Genomic DNA, 26,913 nt, shown 5'->3' on the forward strand with positions numbered 1-26,913 from the left:
ACTCTTGGAAACAGCTTCTCTCTACATTCAATATACAAATCTATTGGAAACTGAATCTCTCTAGACCAATGTTACACAACTCCCGTAAGCTGCGTCTCCTACACACAGCAGACAAAAAACCCGCATATAGCGAATGCCTAATTCCAGGCCACAGAACTCTTGGAAACAGCTTTTCTCTACATTCAACATACAAAACTCTTGGAAACCGCATCTCTCTAGACCAATGTTACAGAACTCCCATAAGCTGCGTCTGCTGCACTCAGGCTACAGGATTCCCATAGAGAGCGTATGCCTACTCTCAGACTACAGAACTCTTGGAAACAGCTTCTCTCTACATTCAATATACAAATCTCCTGGAAACTTCATCTCTCTAGACCAATGTTACAGAACTCCCATAAGCTGCGTCTCCTACACTCAGCATAAGGAAAACCCGCATATAGCGAATAACTATGCCCAGGCTACCGAAATCGCAGAAACAGCTTCTCTCTACATTCAGCCTACGGAACTCCTGGATACTGTGTCTCTACGATTAGGTTGTGCAACTCCCTTAAGCTGCGTCTCCTACACAGAGCATACGGAAAACCCGCATATAGCGAATGCCTAATTCCAGGCCACAGAACTCTTGGAAACAGCTTTTCTCTACATTCAACATACAAAACTCTTGGAAACCGCATCTCTCTAGACCAATGTTACAGAACTCCCATAAGCTGCGTCTGCTGCACTCAGGCTACAGGATTCCCATAGAGAGCGTATACCTACTCACAGACTACAGAGCTCTTGGAAACAGCTTCTCTCCACATTCAATATACAAATCTCTTGGAAACTGCATCTCTCTAGACCAATGTTACAGAACTCCCATAAGCTGCGTCTCCTACGCACAGCAGACAAAAAACCCGCATATAGCGAATGCCTAATTCCAGGCTACAGAAATCCAGTAAACAGCTTCTCCCTACACCCTGATACAGAACTTCGGTAAACTGTGTCTCTCTAATTCTAGGTTACAGAACTCCCATAAGCTGCGTCGGCTGCACTCAGGCTACAGGAATCCCATATACAGCGTATGCCTACACTCAGAATACAGAACTCCTGGAAACAGCTTCTCTCAACATTCAACATACAGAACTATTAGAAACTGCATCTGTATACACAAAGCTTACAGAACTCATGAAAGCTGCATCTGCTACACAGCATACAGAATATCCGCAAATAGCGAATGCCTAATTCCAGGCCACAGAACTCTTGGAAACAGCTTCTCTCTACATTCAATATGCAAATCTATTGGAAACTGCATCTCTCTAGACCAATGTTACAGAACTCCCATAAGCTGCGTCTCCTACACTCAGCATAAGGAAAACCCGCAAATAGCGAATAACTATGCCCAGGCTACAGAAATCGCAGAAACAGCTTCCCTCTACATTCAGCCTACGGAACTCCTGGATACTGTGTCTCTACACTTAGGTTGTGCAACTCCCTTAAGCTGCGTCTCCTACACACAGCAGACAAAAAACCCGCATATAGCGAATGCCTATTTCCAGGCCACAGAACTCTTGGAAACAGCTTTGCTCTACATTCAACATACAAAACTCTTGGAAACCGCATCTCTCTAGACCAATGTTACAGAACTCCCATAAGCTGCGTCTCCTGCACTCAGGCTACAGGATTCCCATATAGAGCGTATGCGTACTCTCAGACTACAGAACTCTTGGAAACAGCTTCTCTCTACATTCAATATACAAATCTCTTGGAAACTGCATCTCTCTAGACCAATGTTACAGAACTCCCGTAAGCTGCGTCTCCTACACACAGCAGACAAAAAACCCGCATATAGCGAATGCCTAATTCCAGGCCACAGAACTCTTGGAAACAGCTTTTCTCTACATTCAACATACAAAACTCTTGGAAACCGGATCTTTCTAGACCAATGTTACAGAACTCCCATAAGCTGCGTCTGCTGCACTCAGGCTACAGGATTCCCATAGAGAGCGTATGCCTACTCTCAGACTACAGAACTCTTGGAAACAGCTTCTCTCTACATTCAATATACAAATCTCTTGGAAACTGCATCTCTCTAGACCAATGTTACAGAACTCCCATAAGCTGCGTCTCCTACACTCAGCATAAGAAAACCCGCATATAGCGAATAACTATGCCCAGGCTACCGAAATCGCAGAAACAGCTTCTCTCTACATTCAGCCTACGGAACTCCTGGATACTGTGTCTCTACCCTTAGGTTGTGCAACTCCCTTAAGCTGCGTCTCTAACACACAGCAGACAAAACACCCGCATATAGCGAATGCCTAATTCCAGGCCACAGAACTCTTGGAAACAGCTTCTCTCTACATTCAATATACAAATCTCTTTGAAACTTCATCTCTCTAGGCCAATGTTACAGAACTCCCATAAGCTGCGTCTCCTACACACAGCAGACAAAAAACCCGCATATAGCAAATGCCTAATTCCAGGCTACAGAAATCCAGTAAACATCTTCTCCCTACGCCCTGATACAGAACTTCGGTAAACTGTGTCTCTCTAATTCTAGGTTACAGAACTCCCATAAGCTGCGTCGGCTGCACTCAGGCTACAGGAATCCCATATATAGCGTATGCCTACTCTGAGAATACAGAACTCGTGGAAACAGCTTCTCTCCACATTCAATATACAAATCTCCTGGAAACTGCATCTCTCTAGACCAATGTTACAGAACTCCCGTAAGCTGTGTCTCCTACACACAGCAGACAAAAAACCCACATATAGCGAATGCCTAATTCCAGGCAACAGAACTCTTGGAAACAGCTTCTCGCTACATTCAATATACAAATCTCTTGGAAACTGCATCTCTCTAGACCAATGTTACAGAACTCCCGTAAGCTGCGTCTCCTACACACAGCAGACAAAAAACCCGCATATAGCGAATGCCTAATTCCAGGCCACAGAACTCTTGGAAACAGCTTTTCTCTGCATTCAACATACAAAACTCTTGGAAACCGCATCTCTCTAGACCAATGTAACAGAACTCCCATATGCTGCGTCTGCTGCACTCAGGCTACAGGATTCCCATAGAGAGCATATACCTACTCACAGACTACAGAAGTCTTGGAAACAGCTTCTCTCCACATTCAATATACAAATCTCTTGGAAACTGCATCTCTCTAGACCAAGGTTACAGAACTCCCATAAGCTGCGTCTCCTACACACAGCAGACAAAAAACCCGCATATAGCGAATGCCTAATTCCAGGCTACAGAAATCCAGTAAACAGCTTCTCCCTACACCCTGATACAGAACTTCGGTAAACTGTGTCTCTCTAATTCTAGGTTACAGAACTCCCATAAGCTGCGTCGGCTGCACTCAGGCTAGAGGAATCCCATATACAGCGTATGCCTACACTCAGAATACAGAACTCATGGAAACAGCTTCTCTCAACATTCAACATACAAATCTCCTGGAAACTTCATCTCTCTAGACCAATGTTACAGAACTCCCATAAGCTGCATCTCCTACACTCAGCATAAGGAAAACCCACATATAGCGAATAACTATGCCCAGGCTACCGAAATCGCAGAAACAGCTTCTCTCTACATTCAGCCTACGGAACTCCTGGATACTGTGTCTCTACGCTTAGGTTGTGCAACTCCCTTAAGCTGCGTCTCCTACACAGAGCATACGGAAAACCCGCATATAGCGAATGCCTAATTCAAGGACACAGAACTCTTGGAAACAGCTTTTCTCTACATTCAACATACAAAACTCTTGGAAACTGCATCTCTCTAGACCAAGGTTACAGAACTCCCATAAGCTGCGTCTCCTACACACAGCATAAGGAAAACCCGCATATAGCGAATATCTATGTCCAGGCTACTGAAATCGCAGAAACAGCATCTCTCTACATTCAACATACGGAACTCCTGGATACTGTATGTCTCTATACTTAGGTTGTGCAACTCCTCCTACACAGAGCATACGGAAAACCCGCATATAGTGAATATCTATGTCCAGGCTACCAAAATATTAGAAACAGCTTCTCATTACATTCAACATATGGAACTTATGGATACTGTATGACTCTACACTTAGGTTACGGAACTCCCGTAAGCTGCATCTCCTACACACAGCATACAGAAAACACGGAAGTAGCGCATGCCTAGTTCCAGGACACAGAACTCTTGGAAACAGCTTCTCTCTACATTCAACATACAAAACTCTTGGAAACTGCATCTCTCCAGACCAATGTTACAGAACTCCCATAAGCTGCGTCTCCTACACTCAGCATAAGGAAAACCCGCATATAGCGAATAACTATGCCCAGGCAACCGAAATCGCAGAAACAGCTTCTCTCTACATTCAGCCTACGGAACTCCTGGATACTGTGTCTCTACACTTAGGTTGTGCAACTCCCTTAAGCTGCGTCTCCTACACAGAGCATATGGAAAACCCGCATATAGCGAATGCCTAATTCAAGGACACAGAACTCTTGGAAAAAGCTTTTCTCTACATTCAACATACAAAACTCTTGGAAACTGCATCTCTCCAGACCAATGTTACAGAACTCCCATAAGCTGCGTCTGCTGCACTCAGGCTACAGGATTCCCATAGAGAGCATATACCTACACTCAGACTACAGAACTCTTGGAAACAGCTTCTCTCCACATTCAATATACAAATCTCTTGGAAACTGCATCTCTCTAGACCAATGTTACAGAACTCCCATAAGCTGCGTCTCCTACGCACAGCAGACAAAAAACCCGCATATAGCGAATGCCTAATTCCAGGCTACAGAAATCCAGTAAACAGCTTCTCCCTACACCCTGATACAGAACTTCGGTAAACTGTGTCTCTCTAATTCTAGGTTACAGAACTCCCATAAGCTGCGTCGGCTGCACTCAGGCTACAGGAATCCCATATACTGCGTATGCCTACACTCAGAATACAGAACTCGTGGAAACAGCTTCTCTCAACATTCAACATACAGAACTATTGGAAACTGCATCTGTATACACAAAGCTTACAGAACTCATGAAAGCTGCATCTGCTACACAGCATACAGAATATCCGCAAATAGCGAATGCCTAATTCCAGGCCACAGAACTCTTGGAAACAGCTTCTCTCTACATTCAATATACAAATCTATTGGAAACTGCATCTCTCTAGACCAATGTTACAGAACTCCCATAAGCTGCGTCTCCTACACTCAGCATAAGGAAAACCCGCATATAGCGAATAACTATGCCCAGGCTACCGAAATCGCAGAAACAGCTTCTCTCTACATTCAGCCTACGGAACTCCTGGATACTGTGTCTCTACACTTAGGTTGTGCAACTCCCTTAAGCTGGGCCTCCTACACAGAGCATACGGAAAACCCGCATATAGCGAATGCCTAATTCAAGGACACAGAACTCTTGGAAACAGCTTTTCTCTACATTCAACATATAAAATTCTTGGAAACCACATCTCTCTAGACCAATGTTACAGAACTCCCGTAAGCTGCGTCTCCTGCACTCAGGCTACAGGATTCCCTTATAGAGCGTATGCCTACTCTCAGACTACAGAACTCTTGGAAACAGCTTCTCTCAACATTCAATATACAAATCTCTTGGAAACTGCATCTCTCTAGACCAATGTTACAGAACTCCCGTAAGCTGTGTCTCCTACACACAGCAGACAAAAAACCCACATATAGCGAATGCCTAATTCCAGGCCACAGAACTCTTGGAAACAGCTTCTCTCTACATTCAATATACAAATCTCTGGGAAACTGCATCTCTCTAGACCAATGTTACAGAACTCCCGTAAGCTGCGTCTCCTACACACAGCAGACAAAACACCCGCATATAGCGAATGCCTAATTCCAGGCCACAGAACTCTTGGAAACAGCTTTTCTCTGCATTCAACATACAAAACTCTTGGAAACCGCATCTTTCTAGACCAATGTTACAGAACTCCCATAAGCTGCGTCTGCTGCACTCAGGCTACAGGATTCCCATATAGAGCGTATGCCTATTCTCAGACTACAGAACTCTTGGAAACAGCTTCTCTCTACATTCAATATACAAATCTCTTGGAAACTGCATCTCTCTAGACCAATGTTACAGAACTCCCATAAGCTGCGTCTCCTACACTCAGCATAAGGAAAACCCGCATATAGCGAATAACTATGCCCAGGCTACCGAAATCGCAGAAACAGCTTCTCTCTACATTCAGCCTACGGAACTCCTGGATACTGTGTCTCTACCCTTAGGTTGTGCAACTCCCTTAAGCTGCGTCTCCTCCACACAGCAGACAAAAAACCCGCATATAGCGAATGCCTAATTCCAGGCCACAGAACTCTTGGAAACAGCTTTTCTCTACATTCAACATACAAAACTCTTGGTAACCGCATCTCTCTAGACCAATGTTACAGAACTCCCATAAGCTGCGTCTCCTGCACTCAGGCTACAGGATTCCCATATAGAGCGTATGCCTACTCTCAGACTACAGAACTCTTGGAAACAGCTTCTCTCTACATTCAATATACAAATCTCTTGGAAACTGCATCTCTCTAGACCAATGTTACAGAACTCCCGTAAGCTGTGTCTCCTACACACAGCAGACAAAAAACCCGCATATAGCGAATGCCTAATTCCAGGCCACAGAACTCTTGGTAGCAGTTTCTCTCTACATTCAATATACAAATCTCTTGGAAACTGCATCTCTCTAGACCAATGTTACAGAACTCCCGTTAGCTGCATCTCCTACACACAGCATACAGAAAACCCGCGTATAGTGAATACCTGCTCATAGGCTACAGAACTCTTGGAAACAGCTTCTGTCTACATTCAACATACAAAACTCTTGGAAACCGCATCTCTCTAGACCAATGTTACAGAACTCCCATAACCTGCGTCTGATACACTCAGCATACAGAAAACCCGCGTATAGTGAATACCTGCTCATAGGCTACGGAACTCTTGGAAACAGCTTCTCTCTACATTCAATATACAAATCTATTGGAAACTGCATCTGTATACACAAAGCTTACAGAACTCATGAAAGCTGCATCTGCTACACAGCATACAGAATATCCGCAAATAGCGAATGCCTAATTCCAGGCCACAGAACTCTTGGAAACAGCTTCTCTCTACATTCAATATACAAATCTATTGGAAACTGAATCTCTCTAGACCAATGTTACACAATTCCCGTAAGCTGCGTCTCCTACACACAACAGACAAAAAACCCGCATATAGCGAATGCCTAATTCCAGGCCACAGAACTCTTGGAAACAGCTTTTCTCTACATTCAACATACAAAACTCTTGGAAACCACATCTCTCTAGACCAATGTTACAGAACTCCCATAAGCTGCGTCTGCTGCACTCAGGCTACAGGATTCCCATACAGAGCGTATGCCAACTCTCAGACTACAGAACTCTTGGAAACAGCTTTGCTCTACATTCAACATGTAACACTCTTGGAAACATTCATCTCTCCAGACCATTGTTACAGAACTCCCATAAGCTGCGTCTCCTACACTCAGCATAAGGAAAACCCGCATATAGCGAATAACTATGCCCAGGCTACCGAAATCGCAGAAACAGCTTCTCTCTACATTCAGCCTACGGAACTCCTGGATACTATGTCTCTACGCTTAGGTTGTGCATCTCCCTTAAGCTGCGTCTCCTACACACAGCATACGGAAAACCCGCATATAGCGAATGCCTAATTCCAGGCCACAGAACTCTTGGAAACAGCTTTTCTCTACATTCAACATACAAAACTCTTGGAAACCGCATCTCTCTAGACCAATGTTACAGAACTCCCATAAGCTGCGTCTGCTGCACTCAGGCTACAGGATTCCCATATAGAGCATATACCTACTCACAGACTACAGAACACTTGGAAACAGCTTCTCTCCACATTCAATATACAAATCTCTTGAAAACTGCATCTCTCTAGACCAATGTTACAGAACTCCCATAAGCTGCGTCTCCTACACACAGCAGACAAAAAACCCGCATATAGCGAATCCCTAATTCCAGGCTACAGAAATCCAGTAAACAGCTTCTCCCTACACCCTGATACAGAACTTCGGTAAACTGTGTCTCTCTAATTCTAGGTTACAGAACTCCCATAAGCTGCGTCGGCTGCACTCAGGCTACAGGATTCCCTTATAGAGCGTATGCCTACTCTCAGACTACAGAACTCTTGGAAACAGCTTCTCTCAACATTCAATATACAAATCTCTTGGAAACTGCATCTCTCTAGACCAATGTTACAGAACTCCCGTAAGCTGTGTCTCCTACACACAGCAGACAAAAAACCCACATATAGCGAATGCCTAATTCCAGGCCACAGAACTCTTGGAAACAGCTTCTCTCTACATTCAATATACAAATCTCTGGGAAACTGCATCTCTCTAGACCAATGTTACAGAACTCCCGTAAGCTGCGTCTCCTACACACAGCAGACAAAACACCCGCATATAGCGAATGCCTAATTCCAGGCCACAGAACTCTTGGAAACAGCTTTTCTCTGCATTCAACATACAAAACTCTTGGAAACCGCATCTTTCTAGACCAATGTTACAGAACTCCCATAAGCTGCGTCTGCTGCACTCAGGCTACAGGATTCCCATATAGAGCGTATGCCTATTCTCAGACTACAGAACTCTTGGAAACAGCTTCTCTCTACATTCAATATACAAATCTCTTGGAAACTGCATCTCTCTAGACCAATGTTACAGAACTCCCATAAGCTGCGTCTCCTACACTCAGCATAAGGAAAACCCGCATATAGCGAATAACTATGCCCAGGCTACCGAAATCGCAGAAACAGCTTCTCTCTACATTCAGCCTACGGAACTCCTGGATACTGTGTCTCTACCCTTAGGTTGTGCAACTCCCTTAAGCTGCGTCTCCTCCACACAGCAGACAAAAAACCCGCATATAGCGAATGCCTAATTCCAGGCCACAGAACTCTTGGAAACAGCTTTTCTCTACATTCAACATACAAAACTCTTGGTAACCGCATCTCTCTAGACCAATGTTACAGAACTCCCATAAGCTGCGTCTCCTGCACTCAGGCTACAGGATTCCCATATAGAGCGTATGCCTACTCTCAGACTACAGAACTCTTGGAAACAGCTTCTCTCTACATTCAATATACAAATCTCTTGGAAACTGCATCTCTCTAGACCAATGTTACAGAACTCCCGTAAGCTGTGTCTCCTACACACAGCAGACAAAAAACCCGCATATAGCGAATGCCTAATTCCAGGCCACAGAACTCTTGGTAGCAGTTTCTCTCTACATTCAATATACAAATCTCTTGGAAACTGCATCTCTCTAGACCAATGTTACAGAACTCCCGTTAGCTGCATCTCCTACACACAGCATACAGAAAACCCGCGTATAGTGAATACCTGCTCATAGGCTACAGAACTCTTGGAAACAGCTTCTGTCTACATTCAACATACAAAACTCTTGGAAACCGCATCTCTCTAGACCAATGTTACAGAACTCCCATAACCTGCGTCTGATACACTCAGCATACAGAAAACCCGCGTATAGTGAATACCTGCTCATAGGCTACAGAACTCTTGGAAACAGCTTCTCTCTACATTCAATATACAAATCTATTGGAAACTGCATCTGTATACACAAAGCTTACAGAACTCATGAAAGCTGCATCTGCTACACAGCATACAGAATATCCGCAAATAGCGAATGCCTAATTCCAGGCCACAGAACTCTTGGAAACAGCTTCTCTCTACATTCAATATACAAATCTATTGGAAACTGAATCTCTCTAGACCAATGTTACACAATTCCCGTAAGCTGCGTCTCCTACACACAACAGACAAAAAACCCGCATATAGCGAATGCCTAATTCCAGGCCACAGAACTCTTGGAAACAGCTTTTCTCTACATTCAACATACAAAACTCTTGGAAACCACATCTCTCTAGACCAATGTTACAGAACTCCCATAAGCTGCGTCTGCTGCACTCAGGCTACAGGATTCCCATAGAGAGCGTATGCCAACTCTCAGACTACAGAACTCTTGGAAACAGCTTTGCTCTACATTCAACATGTAAAACTCTTGGAAACATTCATCTCTCCAGACCATTGTTACAGAACTCCCATAAGCTGCGTCTCCTACACTCAGCATAAGGAAAACCCGCATATAGCGAATAACTATGCCCAGGCTACCGAAATCGCAGAAACAGCTTCTCTCTACATTCAGCCTACGGAACTCCTGGATACTATGTCTCTACGCTTAGGTTGTGCATCTCCCTTAAGCTGCGTCTCCTACACACAGCATACGGAAAACCCGCATATAGCGAATGCCTAATTCCAGGCCACAGAACTCTTGGAAACAGCTTTTCTCTACATTCAACATACAAAACTCTTGGAAACCGCATCTCTCTAGACCAATGTTACAGAACTCCCATAAGCTGCGTCTGCTGCACTCAGGCTACAGGATTCCCATATAGAGCATATACCTACTCACAGACTACAGAACACTTGGAAACAGCTTCTCTCCACATTCAATATACAAATCTCTTGAAAACTGCATCTCTCTAGACCAATGTTACAGAACTCCCATAAGCTGCGTCTCCTACACACAGCAGACAAAAAACCCGCATATAGCGAATCCCTAATTCCAGGCTACAGAAATCCAGTAAACAGCTTCTCCCTACACCCTGATACAGAACTTCGGTAAACTGTGTCTCTCTAATTCTAGGTTACAGAACTCCCATAAGCTGCGTCGGCTGCACTCAGGCTACAGGAATCCCATATACAGCGTATGCCTACACTCAGAATACAGAACTCGTGGAAACAGCTTCTCTCAACATTCAACATACAGAACTATTGGAAACTGCATCTGTATACACAAAGCTTACAGAACTCATGAAAGCTGCATCTGCTACACAGCATACAGAATATCCGCAAATAGCGAATGCCTAATTCCAGGCCACAGAACTCTTGGAAACAGCTTCTCTCTACATTCAATATACAAATCTATTGGAAACTGCATCTCTCTAGACCAATGTTACACAACTCCCATAAGCTGCGTCTGCTACACTCAGCATAAGGAAAACCCGCATATAGCGAATAACTATGCCCAGGCTACCGAAATCGCAGAAACAGCTTCCCTCTACATTCAGCCTACGGAACTCCTGGATACTGTGTATCTACACTTAGGTTGTGCAACTCCCTTAAGCTGCGTCTCCTACACACAGCAGACAAAAAACCCGCATATAGCGAATGCCTATTTCCAGGCCACAGAACTCTTGGAAACAGCTTTGCTCTACATTCAACATACAAAACTCTTGGAAACCGCATCTCTCTAGACCAATGTTACAGAACTCCCATAAGCTGCGTCTCCTGCACTCAGGCTACAGGATTCCCTTATAGAGCGTATGCCTACTCTCAGACTACAGAACTCTTGGAAACAGCTTCTCTCTACATTCAATATACAAATCTCTTGGAAACTGCATCTCTCTAGACCAATGTTACAGAACTCCCGTAAGCTGTGTCTCCTACACACAGCAGACAAAAAACCCACATATAGCGAATGCCTAATTCCAGGCCACAGAACTCTTGGAAATAGCTTCTCTCTACATTCAATATACAAATCTCTTGGAAACTGCATCTCTCTAGACCAATGTTACAGAACTCCCGTAAGCTGCGTCTCCTACACACAGCAGACAAAAAACCCGCATATAGCGAATGCCTAATTCCAGGCCACAGAACTCTTGGAAACAGCTTTTCTCTGCATTCAACATACAAAACTCTTGGAAACCGCATCTTTCTAGACCAATGTTACAGAACTCCCATAAGCTGCGTCTGCTGCACTCAGGCTACAGGATTCCCATAGAGAGCGTATGCCTACTCTCAGACTACAGAACTCTTGGAAACAGCTTCTCTCTACATTCAATATACAAATCTCTTGGAAACTGCATCTCTCGAGAACAATGTTACAGAACTCCCATAAGCTGCGTCTCCTACACTCAGCATAAGGAAAACCCGCATATAGCGAATAACTATGCCCAGGCTACCGAAATCGCAGAAACAGCTTCCCTCTACATTCAGCCTACGGAACTCCTGGATACTGTGTCTCTACACTTAGGTTGTGCAACTCCCTTAAGCTGCGTCTCCTACACACAGCAGACAAAAAACCCGCATATAGCGAATGCCTATTTCCAGGCCACAGAACTCTTGGAAACAGCTTTGCTCTACATTCAACATACAAACCTCTTGGAAACCGCATCTCTCTAGACCAATGTTACAGAACTCCCATAAGCTGCGTCTCCTGCACTCAGGCTACAGGATTCCCATATAGAGCGTATGCCTACTCTCAGACTACAGAACTCTTGGAAACAGCTTCTCTCTACATTCAATATACAAATCTCTTGGAAACTGCATCTCTCTAGACCAATGTTACAGAACTCCCGTAAGCTGTGTCTCCTACACACAGCAGACAAAAAACCCGCATATAGCGAATGCCTAATTCCAGGCCACAGAACTCTTGGTAGCAGTTTCTCTCTACATTCAATATACAAATCTCTTGGAAACTGCATCTCTCTAGACCAATGTTACAGAACTCCCGTGAGCTGCATCTCCTACACACAGCATACAGAAAACCCGCGTATAGTGAATACCTGCTCATAGGCTACAGAACTCTTGGAAACAGCTTCTGTCTACATTCAACATACAAAACTCTTGGAAACCGCATCTCTCTAGACCAATGTTACAGAACTCCCATAACCTGCGTCTGATACACTCAGCATACAGAAAACCCGCGTATAGTGAATACCTGCTCATAGGCTACAGAACTCTTGGAAACAGCTTCTCTCTACATTCAATATACAAATCTATTGGAAACTGCATCTGTATACACAAAGCTTACAGAACTCATGAAAGCTGCATCTGCTACACAGCATACAGAATATCCGCAAATAGCGAATGCCTAATTCCAGGCCACAGAACTCTTGGAAACAGCTTCTCTCTACATTCAATATACAAATCTATTGGAAACTGAATCTCTCTAGACCAATGTTACACAACTCCCGTAAGCTGCGTCTCCTACACACAGCAGACAAAAAACCCGCATATAGCGAATGCCTAATTCCAGGCCACAGAACTCTTGGAAACAGCTTTTCTCTACATTCAACATACAAAACTCTTGGAAACCGCATCTCTCTAGACCAATGTTACAGAACTCCCATAAGCTGCGTCTGCTGCACTCAGGCTACAGGATTCCCATAGAGAGCGTATGCCTACTCTCAGACTACAGAACTCTTGGAAACAGCTTCTCTCTACATTCAATATACAAATCTCTTGGAAACTGCATCTCTCTAGACCAATGTTACAGAACTCCCATAAGCTGCGTCTCCTACACTCAGCATAAGGAAAACCCGCATATAGCGAATAACTATGCCCAGGCTACCGAAATCGCAGAAACAGCTTCTCTCTACATTCAGCCTACGGAACTCCTGGATACTATGTCTCTACGCTTAGGTTGTGCATCTCCCTTAAGCTGCGTCTCCTACACACAGCATACGGAAAACCCGCATATAGCGAATGCCTAATTCCAGGCCACAGAACTCTTGGAAACAGCTTTTCTCTACATTCAACATACAAAACTCTTGGAAACCGCATCTCTCTAGACCAATGTTACAGAACTCCCATAAGCTGCGTCTGCTGCACTCAGGCTACAGGATTCCCATATAGAGCATATACCTACTCACAGACTACAGAACTCTTGGAAACAGTTTCTCTCCACATTCAATATACAAATCTCTTGGAAACTGCATCTCTCTAGACCAATGTTACAGAACTCCCATAAGCTGCGTCTCCTACACACAGCAGACAAAAAACCCGCATATAGCGAATCCCTAATTCCAGGCTACAGAAATCCAGTAAACAGCTTCTCCCTACACCCTGATACAGAACTTCGGTAAACTGTGTCTCTCTAATTCTAGGTTACAGAACTCCCATAAGCTGTGTCGGCTGCACTCAGGCTACAGGAATCCCATATACAGCGTATGCCTACACTCAGAATACAGAACTCGTGGAAACAGCTTCTCTCAACATTCAACATACAGAACTATTGGAAACTGCATCTGTATACACAAAGCTTACAGAACTCATGAAAGCTGCATCTGCTACACAGCATACAGAATATCCGCAAATAGCGAATGCCTAATTCCAGGCCACAGAACTCTTGGAAACAGCTTCTCTCTACATTCAATATACAAATCTATTGGAAACTGCATCTCTCTAGACCAATGTTACAGAACTCCCATAAGCTGCGTCTCCTACACTCAGCATAAGGAAAACCCGCATATAGCGAATAACTATGCCCAGGCTACCGAAATTGCAGAAACAGCTTCCCTCTACATTCAGCCTACGGAACTCCTGGATACTGTGTCTCTACACTTAGGTTGTGCAACTCCCTTAAGCTGCGTCTCCTACACACAGCAGACAAAAAACCCGCATATAGCGAATGCCTATTTCCAGGCCACAGAACTCTTGGAAACAGCTTTGCTCTACATTCAACATACAAAACTCTTGGGAACCGCATCTCTCTAGACCAATGTTACAGAACTCCCATAAGCTGCGTCTCCTGCACTCAGGCTACAGGATTCCCTTATAGAGCGTATGCTTACTCTCAGACTACAGAACTATTGGAAACAGCTTCTCTCTACATTCAATATACAAATCTCTTGGAAACTGCATCTCTCTAGACCAATGTTACAGAACTCCCGTAAGCTGTGTCTCCTACACACAGCAGACAAAAAACCCACATATAGCGAATGCCTAATTCCAGGCCACAGAACTCTTGGAAACAGCTTCTCTCTACATTCAATATACAAATCTCTTGGAAACTGCATCTCTCTAGACCAATGTTACAGAACTCCCGTAAGCTGCGTCTCCTACACACAGCAGACAAAAAACCCGCATATAGCGAATGCCTAATTCCAGGCCACAGAACTCTTGGAAACAGCTTTTCTCTGCATTCAACATACAAAACTCTTGGAAACCGCATCTTTCTAGACCAATGTTACAGAACTCCCATAAGCTGCGTCTGCTGCACTCAGGCTACAGGATTCCCATAGAGAGCGTATGCCTACTCTCAGACTACAGAACTCTTGGAAACAGCTTCTCTCTACATTCAATATACAAATCTCTTGGAAACTGCATCTCTCTAGACCAATGTTACAGAACTCCCATAAGCTGCGTCTCCTACACTCAGCATAAGGAAAACCCGCATATAGCGAATAACTATGCCCAGGCTACCGAAATCGCAGAAACAGCTTCTCTCTACATTCAGCCTACGGAACTCCTGGATACTGTGTCTCTACCCTTAGGTTGTGCAACTCCCTTAAGCTGCGTCTCCTACACACAGCAGACAAAAAACCCGCATATAGCGAATGCCTAATTCCAGGCCACAGAACTCTTGGAAACAGCTTTTCTCTACATTCAACATACAAAACTCTTGGAAACCACATCTCTCTAGACCAATGTTACAGAACTCCCATAAGCTGCGTCTCCTGCACTCAGGCAACAGGATTCCCATATAGAGCGTATGCCTACTCTCAGACTACAGAACTCTTGGAAACAGCTTCTCTCTACATTCAATATACAAATCTCTTGGAAACTGCATCTCTCTAGACCAATGTTACAGAACACCCGTAAGATGTGTCTCCTACACACAGCAGACAAAAAACCCGCATATCGCGAATGCCTAATTCCAGGCCACAGAACTCTTGGTAGCAGTTTCTCTCTACATTCAATATACAAATCTCTTGGAAACTGCATCTCTCTAGACCAATGTTACAGAACTCCCGTGAGCTGCGTCTCCTACACACAGCATACAGAAAACCCGCGTATAGTGAATACCTGCTCATAGGCTACAGAACTCTTGGAAACAGCTTCTGTCTACATTCAACATACAAAACTCTTGGAAACCACATCTCTCTAGACCAATGTTACAGAACTCCCATAAGCTGTGTCTGATACACTCAGCATACAGAAAACCCGCGTATAGTGAATACCTGCTCATAGGCTACAGAACTCTTGGAAACAGCTTCTCTCTACATTCAATATACAAATCTATTGGAAACTGCATCTGTATGCACAAAGCTTACAGAACTCATGAAAGCTGCATCTGCTACACAGCATACAGAATATCCGCAAATAGCGAATGCCTAATTCCAGGCCACAGAACTCTTGGAAACAGCTTCTCTCTACATTCAATATACAAATCTATTGGAAACTGAATCTCTCTAGACCAATGTTACACAACTCCCGTAAGCTGCGTCTCCTACACACAGCAGACAAAAAACCCGCATATAGCGAATGCCTAATTCCAGGCCACAGAACTCTTGGAAACAGCTTTTCTCTACATTCAACATACAAAACTCTTGGAAACCGCATCTCTCTAGACCAATGTTACAGAACTCCCATAAGCTGCGTCTGCTGCACTCAGGCTACAGGATTCCCATATAGAGCATATACCTACTCACAGACTACAGAACTCTTGGAAACAGCTTCTCTCCACATTCAATATACAAATCTCTTGAAAACTGCATCTCTCTAGACCAATGTTACAGAACTCCCATAAGCTGCGTCTCCTACACACAGCAGACAAAAAACCCGCATATAGCGAATCCCTAATTCCAGGCTACAGAAATCCAGTAAACAGCTTCTCCCTACACCCTGATACAGAACTTCGGTAAACTGTGTCTCTCTAATTCTAGGTTACAGAACTCCCATAAGCTGCGTCTGCTGCACTCTGGCTACAGGAATCCCATATACAGCGTATGCCTACACTCAGAATACAGAACTCGTGGAAACAGCTTCTCTCAACATTCAACATACAGAACTATTGGAAACTGCATCTGTATACACAAAGCTTACAGAACTCATGAAAGCTGCATCTGCTACACAGCATACAGAATATCCGCAAATAGCGATGCCTAATTCCAGGCCACAGAATACTTGGAAACAGCTTCTCTCTACATTCAATATACAAATCTATTGGAAACTGCATCTCTCTAGACCAATGTTACAGAACTCCCATAAGCTGCGTCTCCTACACTCAGCATAAGGAAAACCCGCATATAGCGAATAACTATGCCCAGGCTACCGAAATCGCAGAAACAGCTTCTCTCTACATTCAGCCTACGGAACTCCTGGATACTGTGTCTCTACACTTAGGTTGTGCAACTCCCTTAAGCTGCGTCTCCTACACACAGCAGACAAAAAACCCGCATATAGTGAATGCCCATTTCCAGGCCACAGAACTCTTGGAAACAGCTTTGCTCTACATTCAACATACAAAACTCTTGGAAACCGCATCTCTCTAGACCAATGTTCCAGAACTCCCATAAGCTGCGTCTCCTGCACTCAGGCTACAGGATTCCCTTATAGAGCGTATGCCTACTCTCAGACTACAGAAATCTTGGAAACAGCTTCTCTCTACATTCAATATACAAATCTCTTGGAAACTGCATCTCTCTAGACCAATGTTACAGAACTCCCGTAAGCTGTGTCTCCTACACACAGCAGACAAAAAACCCGCATATAGCGAATGCCTAATTCCAGGCCACAGAACTCTTGGTAGCAGTTTCTCTCTACATTCAATATACAAATCTCTTGGAAACTGCATCTCTCTAGACCAATGTTACAGAACTCCCGTGAGCTGCGTCTCCTACACACAGCATACAGAAAACCCGCGTATAGTGAATACCTGCTCATAGGCTACAGAACTCTTGGAAACAGCTTCTGTCTACATTCAACATACAAAACTCTTGGAAACCACATCTCTCTAGACCAATGTTACAGAACTCCCATAAGCTGCGTCTGATACACTCAGCATACAGAAAACCCGCGTATAGTGAATACCTGCTCATAGGCTACAGAACTCTTGGAAACAGCTTCTCTCTACATTCAATATACAAATCTATTGGAAACTGCATCTGTATACACAAAGCTTACAGAACTCATGAAAGCTGCATCTGCTACACAGCATACAGAATATCCGCAAATAGCGAATGCCTAATTCCAGGCCACAGAACTCTTGGAAACAGCTTCTCTCTACATTCAATATACAAATCTATTGGAAACTGCATCTCTCTAGACCAATGTTACAGAACTCCCGTAAGCTGCGTCTCCTACACACAGCAGACAAAAAACCCGCATATAGCGAATGCCTAATTCCAGGCCACAGAACTCTTGGAAACAGCTTTTCTCTGCATTCAACATACAAAACTCTTGGAAACCGCATCTTTCTAGACCAATGTTACAGAACTCCCATAAGCTGCGTCTGCTGCACTCAGGCTACAGGATTCCCATAGAGAGCGTATGCCTACTCTCAGACTACAGAACTCTTGGAAACAGCTTCTCTCTACATTCAATATACAAATCTCTTGGAAACTGCATCTCTCTAGACCAATGTTACAGAACTCCCATAAGCTGCGTCTCCTACACTCAGCATAAGGAAAACCCGCATATAGCGAATAACTATGCCCAGGCTACCGAAATCGCAGAAACAGCTTCTCTCTACATTCAGCCTACGGAACTCCTGGATACTGTGTCTCTACGCTTAGGTTGTGCAACTCCCTTAAGCTGCGTCTCCTACACAGAGCATACGGAAATCCCGCATATAGCGAATGCCTAATTCAAGGACACAGAACTCTTGGAAACAGCTTCTCTCTACATTCAACATACACAACTCTTGGAAACTGCATCTCTCTAGACCAAGGTTACAGAACTCCCATAAGCTGCGTCTCCTACACACAGCATAAGGAAAACCCGCATATAGCGAATAACTATGTCCAGGCTACCAAAATCGCAGAAACAGCATCTCTCTACATTCAACATACGGAACTCTTGGATACTGTATGTCTCTATACTTAGGTTGTGCAACTCCTCCTACACAGAGCATACAGAAAACCCGCATATAGTGAATATCTATGTCCAGGCTACCAAAATATTAGAAACAGCTTCTCATTACATTCAACATATGGAACTTATGGATACTGTATGACTCTACACTTAGGTTACGGAACTCCCGTAAGCTGCATCTCCTACACACAGCATACAGAAAACACGGAAGTAGCGCATGCCTACTTCCAGGACACAGAACTCTTGGAAACAGCTTCTCTCTACATTCAACATACAAAACTCTTGGAAACTGCATCTCTCCAGACCAATGTTACAGAACTCCCATTAGCTGCGTCTCCTACACTCAGCATAAGGAAAACCCGCATATAGCGAATAACTATGCCCAGGCAACCGAAATCGCAGAAACAGCTTCTCTCTACATTCAGCCTACGGAACTCCTGGATACTGTGCCTCTACCCTTAGGTTGTGCAACTCCCTTAAGCTGCGTCTCCTACACAGAGCATACGGAAAACCCGCATATAGCGAATGCCTAATTCAAGGACACAGAACTCTTGGAAACAGCTTTTCTCTACATTCAACATACAAAACTCTTGGAAACTGCATCTCTCCAGACCAATGTTACAGAACTCCCATAAGCTGCGTCTGCTGCACTCAGGCTACAGGATTCCCATATAGAGCATATACCTACACTCAGAATACAGAACTCTTGGAAACAGCTTCTCTCCACATTCAATATACAAATCTCTTTGAAACTGCATCTCTCTAGGCCAATGTTACAGAACTCCCATAAGCTGCGTCTCCTACACACAGCAGACAAAAAACCCGCATATAGCAAATGCCTAATTCCAGGCTACAGAAATCCAGTAAACAGCTTCTCCCTACACCCTGATACAGAACTTCGGTAAACTGTGTCTCTCTAATTCTAGGTTACAGAACTCCCATAAGCTGCATTGGCTGTACTCAGGCTACAGGAATCCCATATACAGCGTATGCCTACACTCAGAATACAGAACTCGTGGAAACAGCTTCTCTCAACATTCAACATACAGAACTATTGGAAACTGCATCTGTATACACAACGCTTACAGAACTCATGAAAGCTGCATCTGCTACACAGCATACAGAATATCCGCAAATAGTGAATGCCTAATTCCAGGCCACAGAATTCTTGGAAACAGCTTCTCTCTACATTCAATATACAAATCTATTGGAAACTGCATCTCTCTAGACCAATGTTACAGAACTCCCATAAGCTGCGTCTCCTACACTCAGCATAAGGAAAACCCGCATATAGCGAATAACTATGCCCAGGCTACCGAAATCGCAGAAACAGCTTCCCTCTACATTCAGCCTACGGAACACCTGGATACTGTGTCTCTACACTTAGGTTGTGCAACTCCCTTAAGCTGCGTCTCCTACACACAGCAGACAAAAAACCCGCATATAGCGAATGCCCATTTCCAGGCCACAGAACTCTTGGAAACAGCTTTTCTCTACATTCAACATACAAAACTCTTGGAAACCGCATCTCTCTAGACCAATGTTACAGAACTCCCATAAGCTGCGTCTCCTGCACTCAGGCTACAGGATTCCCTTATAGAGCGTATGCCTACTCTCAGACTACAGAAATCTTGGAAACAGCTTCTCTCTACATTCAATATACAAATCTCTTGGAAACTGCATCTCTCTAGACCAATGTTACAGAACTCCCGTAAGCTGTGTCTCCTACACACAGCAGACAAAAAACCCGCATATAGCGAATGCCTAATTCCAGGCCACAGAACTCTTGGTAGCAGTTTCTCTCTACATTCAATATACAAATCTCTTGGAAACTGCATCTCTCTAGACCAATGTTACAGAACTCCCGTGAGCTGCGTCTCCTACACACAGCATACAGAAAACCCGCGTATAGTGAATACCTGCTCATAGGCTACAGAACTCTTGGAAACAGCTTCTGTCTACATTCAACATACAAAACTCTTGGAAACCACATCTCTCTAGACCAATGTTACAGAACTCCCATAAGCTGCGACTGATACACTCAGCATACAGAAAACCCGCGTATAGTGAATACCTGCTCATAGGCTACAGAATTCTTGGAAACAGCTTCTCTCTACATTCAATATACAAATCTATTGGAAACTGCATCTGTATACACAAAGCTTACAGAACTCATGAAAGCTGCATCTGCTACACAGCATACAGAATATCCGCAAATAGCGAATGCATAATTCCAGGCCACAGAACTCTTGGAAACAGCTTCTCTCTACATTCAATATACAAATCTATTGGAAACTGAATCTCTCTAGACCAATGTTACACAACTCCCGTAAGCTGCATCTCCTACACACAGCAGACAAAAAACCCGCATATAGCGAATGCCTAATTCCAGGCCACAGAACTCTTGGAAACAGCTTTTCTCTACATTCAACATACAAAACTCTTGGAAACCGCATCTCTCTAGACCAATGTTACAGAACTCCCATAAGCTGCGTCTGCTGCATTCAGGCTACAGGATTCCCATATAGAGCATATACCTACTCACAGACTACAGAACTCTTGGAAACAGCTTCTCTCCACATTCAATATACAAATCTCTTGAAAACTGCATCTCTCTAGACCAATGTTACAGAACTCCCATAAGCTGCGTCTCCTACACACAGCAGACAAAAAACCCGCATATAGCGAATCCCTAATTCCAGGCTACAGAAATCCAGTAAACAGCTTCTCCCTACACCCTGATACAGAACTTCGGTAAACTGTGTCTCTCTAATTCTAGGTTACAGAACTCCCATAAGCTGCGTCGGCTGCACTCAGGCTACAGGAATCCCATATACAGCATATGCCTACACTCAGAATACAGAACTCGTGGAAACAGCTTCTCTCAACATTCAACATACAGAACTATTGGAAACTGCATCTGTATACACAAAGCTTACAGAACTCATGAAAGCTGCATCTGCTACACAGCATACAGAATATCCGCAAATAGCGAATGCCTAATTCCAGGACACAGAACTCTTGGAAACAGCTTCTCTCTACATTCAATATACAAATCTATTGGAAACTGCATCTCTCTAGACCAATGTTACAGAACTCCCATAAGCTGCGTCTCCTACACTCAGCATAAGGAAAACCCGCATATAGCGAATAACTATGCCCAGGCTACCGAAATCGCAGAAACAGCTTCCCTCTACATTCAGCCTACGGAACTCCTGGATACTGTGTCTCTACACTTAGGTTGTGCAACTCCCTTAAGCTGCGTCTCCTACACACAGCAGACAAAAAACCCGCATATAGCGAATGCCTAATTCCAGGCCACAGAACTCTTGGAAACAGCTTTTCTCTACATTCAACATACAAAACTCTTGGAAACCGCATCTCTCTAGACCAATGTTACAGAACTCCCATAAGCTGCGTCTGCTGCATTCAGGCTACAGGATTCCCATAGAGAGCATATACCTACTCACAGACTACAGAACTCTTGGAAACAGCTTCTCTCCACATTCAATATACAAATCTCTTGAAAACTGCATCTCTCTAGACCAATGTTACAGAACTCCCATAAGCTGCGTCTCCTACACACAGCAGACAAAAAACCCGCATATAGCGAATCCCTAATTCCAGGCTACAGAAATCCAGTAAACAGCTTCTCCCTACACCCTGATACAGAACTTCGGTAAACTGTGTCTCTCTAATTCTAGGTTACAGAACTCCCATAAGCTGCGTCGGCTGCACTCAGGCTACAGGAATCCCATATACAGCATATGCCTACACTCAGAATACAGAACTCGTGGAAACAGCTTCTCTCAACATTCAACATACAGAACTATTGGAAACTGCATCTGTATACACAAAGCTTACAGAACTCATGAAAGCTGCATCTGCTACACAGCATACAGAATATCCGCAAATAGCGAATGCCTAATTCCAGGCCACAGAACTCTTGGAAACAGCTTCTCTCTACATTCAATATACAAATCTATTGGAAACTGCATCTCTCTAGACCAATGTTACAGAACTCCCGTAAGCTGCGTCTCCTACACACAGCAGACAAAAAACCCGCATATAGCGAATGCCTAATTCCAGGCCACAGAACTCTTGGAAACAGCTTTTCTCTGCATTCAACATACAAAACTCTTGGAAACCGCATCTTTCTAGACCAATGTTACAGAACTCCCATAAGCTGCGTCTGCTGCACTCAGGCTACAGGATTCCCATAGAGAGCGTATGCCTACTCTCAGACTACAGAACTCTTGGAAACAGCTTCTCTCTACATTCAATATACAAATCTCTTGGAAACTGCATCTCTCTAGACCAATGTTACAGAACTCCCATAAGCTGCGTCTCCTACACTCAGCATAAGGAAAACCCGCATATAGCGAATAACTATGCCCAGGCTACCGAAATCGCAGAAACAGCTTCTCTCTACATTCAGCCTACGGAACTCCTGGATACTGTGTCTCTACGCTTAGGTTGTGCAACTCCCTTAAGCTGCGTCTCCTACACAGAGCATACGGAAATCCCGCATATAGCGAATGCCTAATTCAAGGACACAGAACTCTTGGAAACAGCTTCTCTCTACATTCAACATACACAACTCTTGGAAACTGCATCTCTCTAGACCAAGGTTACAGAACTCCCATAAGCTGCGTCTCCTACACACAGCATAAGGAAAACCCGCATATAGCGAATAACTATGTCCAGGCTACCAAAATCGCAGAAACAGCATCTCTCTACATTCAACATACGGAACTCTTGGATACTGTATGTCTCTATACTTAGGTTGTGCAACTCCTCCTACACAGAGCATACAGAAAACCCGCATATAGTGAATATCTATGTCCAGGCTACCAAAATATTAGAAACAGCTTCTCATTACATTCAACATATGGAACTTATGGATACTGTATGACTCTACACTTAGGTTACGGAACTCCCGTAAGCTGCATCTCCTACACACAGCATACAGAAAACACGGAAGTAGCGCATGCCTACTTCCAGGACACAGAACTCTTGGAAACAGCTTCTCTCTACATTCAACATACAAAACTCTTGGAAACTGCATCTCTCCAGACCAATGTTACAGAACTCCCATTAGCTGCGTCTCCTACACTCAGCATAAGGAAAACCCGCATATAGCGAATAACTATGCCCAGGCAACCGAAATCGCAGAAACAGCTTCTCTCTACATTCAGCCTACGGAACTCCTGGATACTGTGCCTCTACCCTTAGGTTGTGCAACTCCCTTAAGCTGCGTCTCCTACACAGAGCATACGGAAAACCCGCATATAGCGAATGCCTAATTCAAGGACACAGAACTCTTGGAAACAGCTTTTCTCTACATTCAACATACAAAACTCTTGGAAACTGCATCTCTCCAGACCAATGTTACAGAACTCCCATAAGCTGCGTCTGCTGCACTCAGGCTACAGGATTCCCATATAGAGCATATACCTACACTCAGAATACAGAACTCTTGGAAACAGCTTCTCTCCACATTCAATATACAAATCTCTTTGAAACTGCATCTCTCTAGGCCAATGTTACAGAACTCCCATAAGCTGCGTCTCCTACACACAGCAGACAAAAAACCCGCATATAGCAAATGCCTAATTCCAGGCTACAGAAATCCAGTAAACAGCTTCTCCCTACACCCTGATACAGAACTTCGGTAAACTGTGTCTCTCTAATTCTAGGTTACAGAACTCCCATAAGCTGCATTGGCTGTACTCAGGCTACAGGAATCCCATATACAGCGTATGCCTACACTCAGAATACAGAACTCGTGGAAACAGCTTCTCTCAACATTCAACATACAGAACTATTGGAAACTGCATCTGTATACACAACGCTTACAGAACTCATGAAAGCTGCATCTGCTACACAGCATACAGAATATCCGCAAATAGTGAATGCCTAATTCCAGGCCACAGAATTCTTGGAAACAGCTTCTCTCTACATTCAATATACAAATCTATTGGAAACTGCATCTCTCTAGACCAATGTTACAGAACTCCCATAAGCTGCGTCTCCTACACTCAGCATAAGGAAAACCCGCATATAGCGAATAACTATGCCCAGGCTACCGAAATCGCAGAAACAGCTTCCCTCTACATTCAGCCTACGGAACACCTGGATACTGTGTCTCTACACTTAGGTTGTGCAACTCCCTTAAGCTGCGTCTCCTACACACAGCAGACAAAAAACCCGCATATAGCGAATGCCCATTTCCAGGCCACAGAACTCTTGGAAACAGCTTTTCTCTACATTCAACATACAAAACTCTTGGAAACCGCATCTCTCTAGACCAATGTTACAGAACTCCCATAAGCTGCGTCTCCTGCACTCAGGCTACAGGATTCCCTTATAGAGCGTATGCCTACTCTCAGACTACAGAAATCTTGGAAACAGCTTCTCTCTACATTCAATATACAAATCTCTTGGAAACTGCATCTCTCTAGACCAATGTTACAGAACTCCCGTAAGCTGTGTCTCCTACACACAGCAGACAAAAAACCCGCATATAGCGAATGCCTAATTCCAGGCCACAGAACTCTTGGTAGCAGTTTCTCTCTACATTCAATATACAAATCTCTTGGAAACTGCATCTCTCTAGACCAATGTTACAGAACTCCCGTGAGCTGCGTCTCCTACACACAGCATACAGAAAACCCGCGTATAGTGAATACCTGCTCATAGGCTACAGAACTCTTGGAAACAGCTTCTGTCTACATTCAACATACAAAACTCTTGGAAACCACATCTCTCTAGACCAATGTTACAGAACTCCCATAAGCTGCGACTGATACACTCAGCATACAGAAAACCCGCGTATAGTGAATACCTGCTCATAGGCTACAGAATTCTTGGAAACAGCTTCTCTCTACATTCAATATACAAATCTATTGGAAACTGCATCTGTATACACAAAGCTTACAGAACTCATGAAAGCTGCATCTGCTACACAGCATACAGAATATCCGCAAATAGCGAATGCATAATTCCAGGCCACAGAACTCTTGGAAACAGCTTCTCTCTACATTCAATATACAAATCTATTGGAAACTGAATCTCTCTAGACCAATGTTACACAACTCCCGTAAGCTGCATCTCCTACACACAGCAGACAAAAAACCCGCATATAGCGAATGCCTAATTCCAGGCCACAGAACTCTTGGAAACAGCTTTTCTCTACATTCAACATACAAAACTCTTGGAAACCGCATCTCTCTAGACCAATGTTACAGAACTCCCATAAGCTGCGTCTGCTGCATTCAGGCTACAGGATTCCCATAGAGAGCATATACCTACTCACAGACTACAGAACTCTTGGAAACAGCTTCTCTCCACATTCAATATACAAATCTCTTGAAAACTGCATCTCTCTAGACCAATGTTACAGAACTCCCATAAGCTGCGTCTCCTACACACAGCAGACAAAAAACCCGCATATAGCGAATCCCTAATTCCAGGCTACAGAAATCCAGTAAACAGCTTCTCCCTACACCCTGATACAGAACTTCGGTAAACTGTGTCTCTCTAATTCTAGGTTACAGAACTCCCATAAGCTGCGTCGGCTGCACTCAGGCTACAGGAATCCCATATACAGCATATGCCTACACTCAGAATACAGAACTCGTGGAAACAGCTTCTCTCAACATTCAACATACAGAACTATTGGAAACTGCATCTGTATACACAAAGCTTACAGAACTCATGAAAGCTGCATCTGCTACACAGCATACAGAATATCCGCAAATAGCGAATGCCTAATTCCAGGACACAGAACTCTTGGAAACAGCTTCTCTCTACATTCAATATACAAATCTATTGGAAACTGCATCTCTCTAGACCAATGTTACAGAACTCCCATAAGCTGCGTCTCCTACACTCAGCATAAGGAAAACCCGCATATAGCGAATAACTATGCCCAGGCTACCGAAATCGCAGAAACAGCTTCCCTCTACATTCAGCCTACGGAACTCCTGGATACTGTGTCTCTACACTTAGGTTGTGC

The sequence above is a fragment of the Lepus europaeus genome, chromosome 9 (assembly GCF_033115175.1).
Source record: "Lepus europaeus isolate LE1 chromosome 9, mLepTim1.pri, whole genome shotgun sequence".
Taxonomy (NCBI): Eukaryota; Metazoa; Chordata; class Mammalia; order Lagomorpha; family Leporidae; genus Lepus; species Lepus europaeus.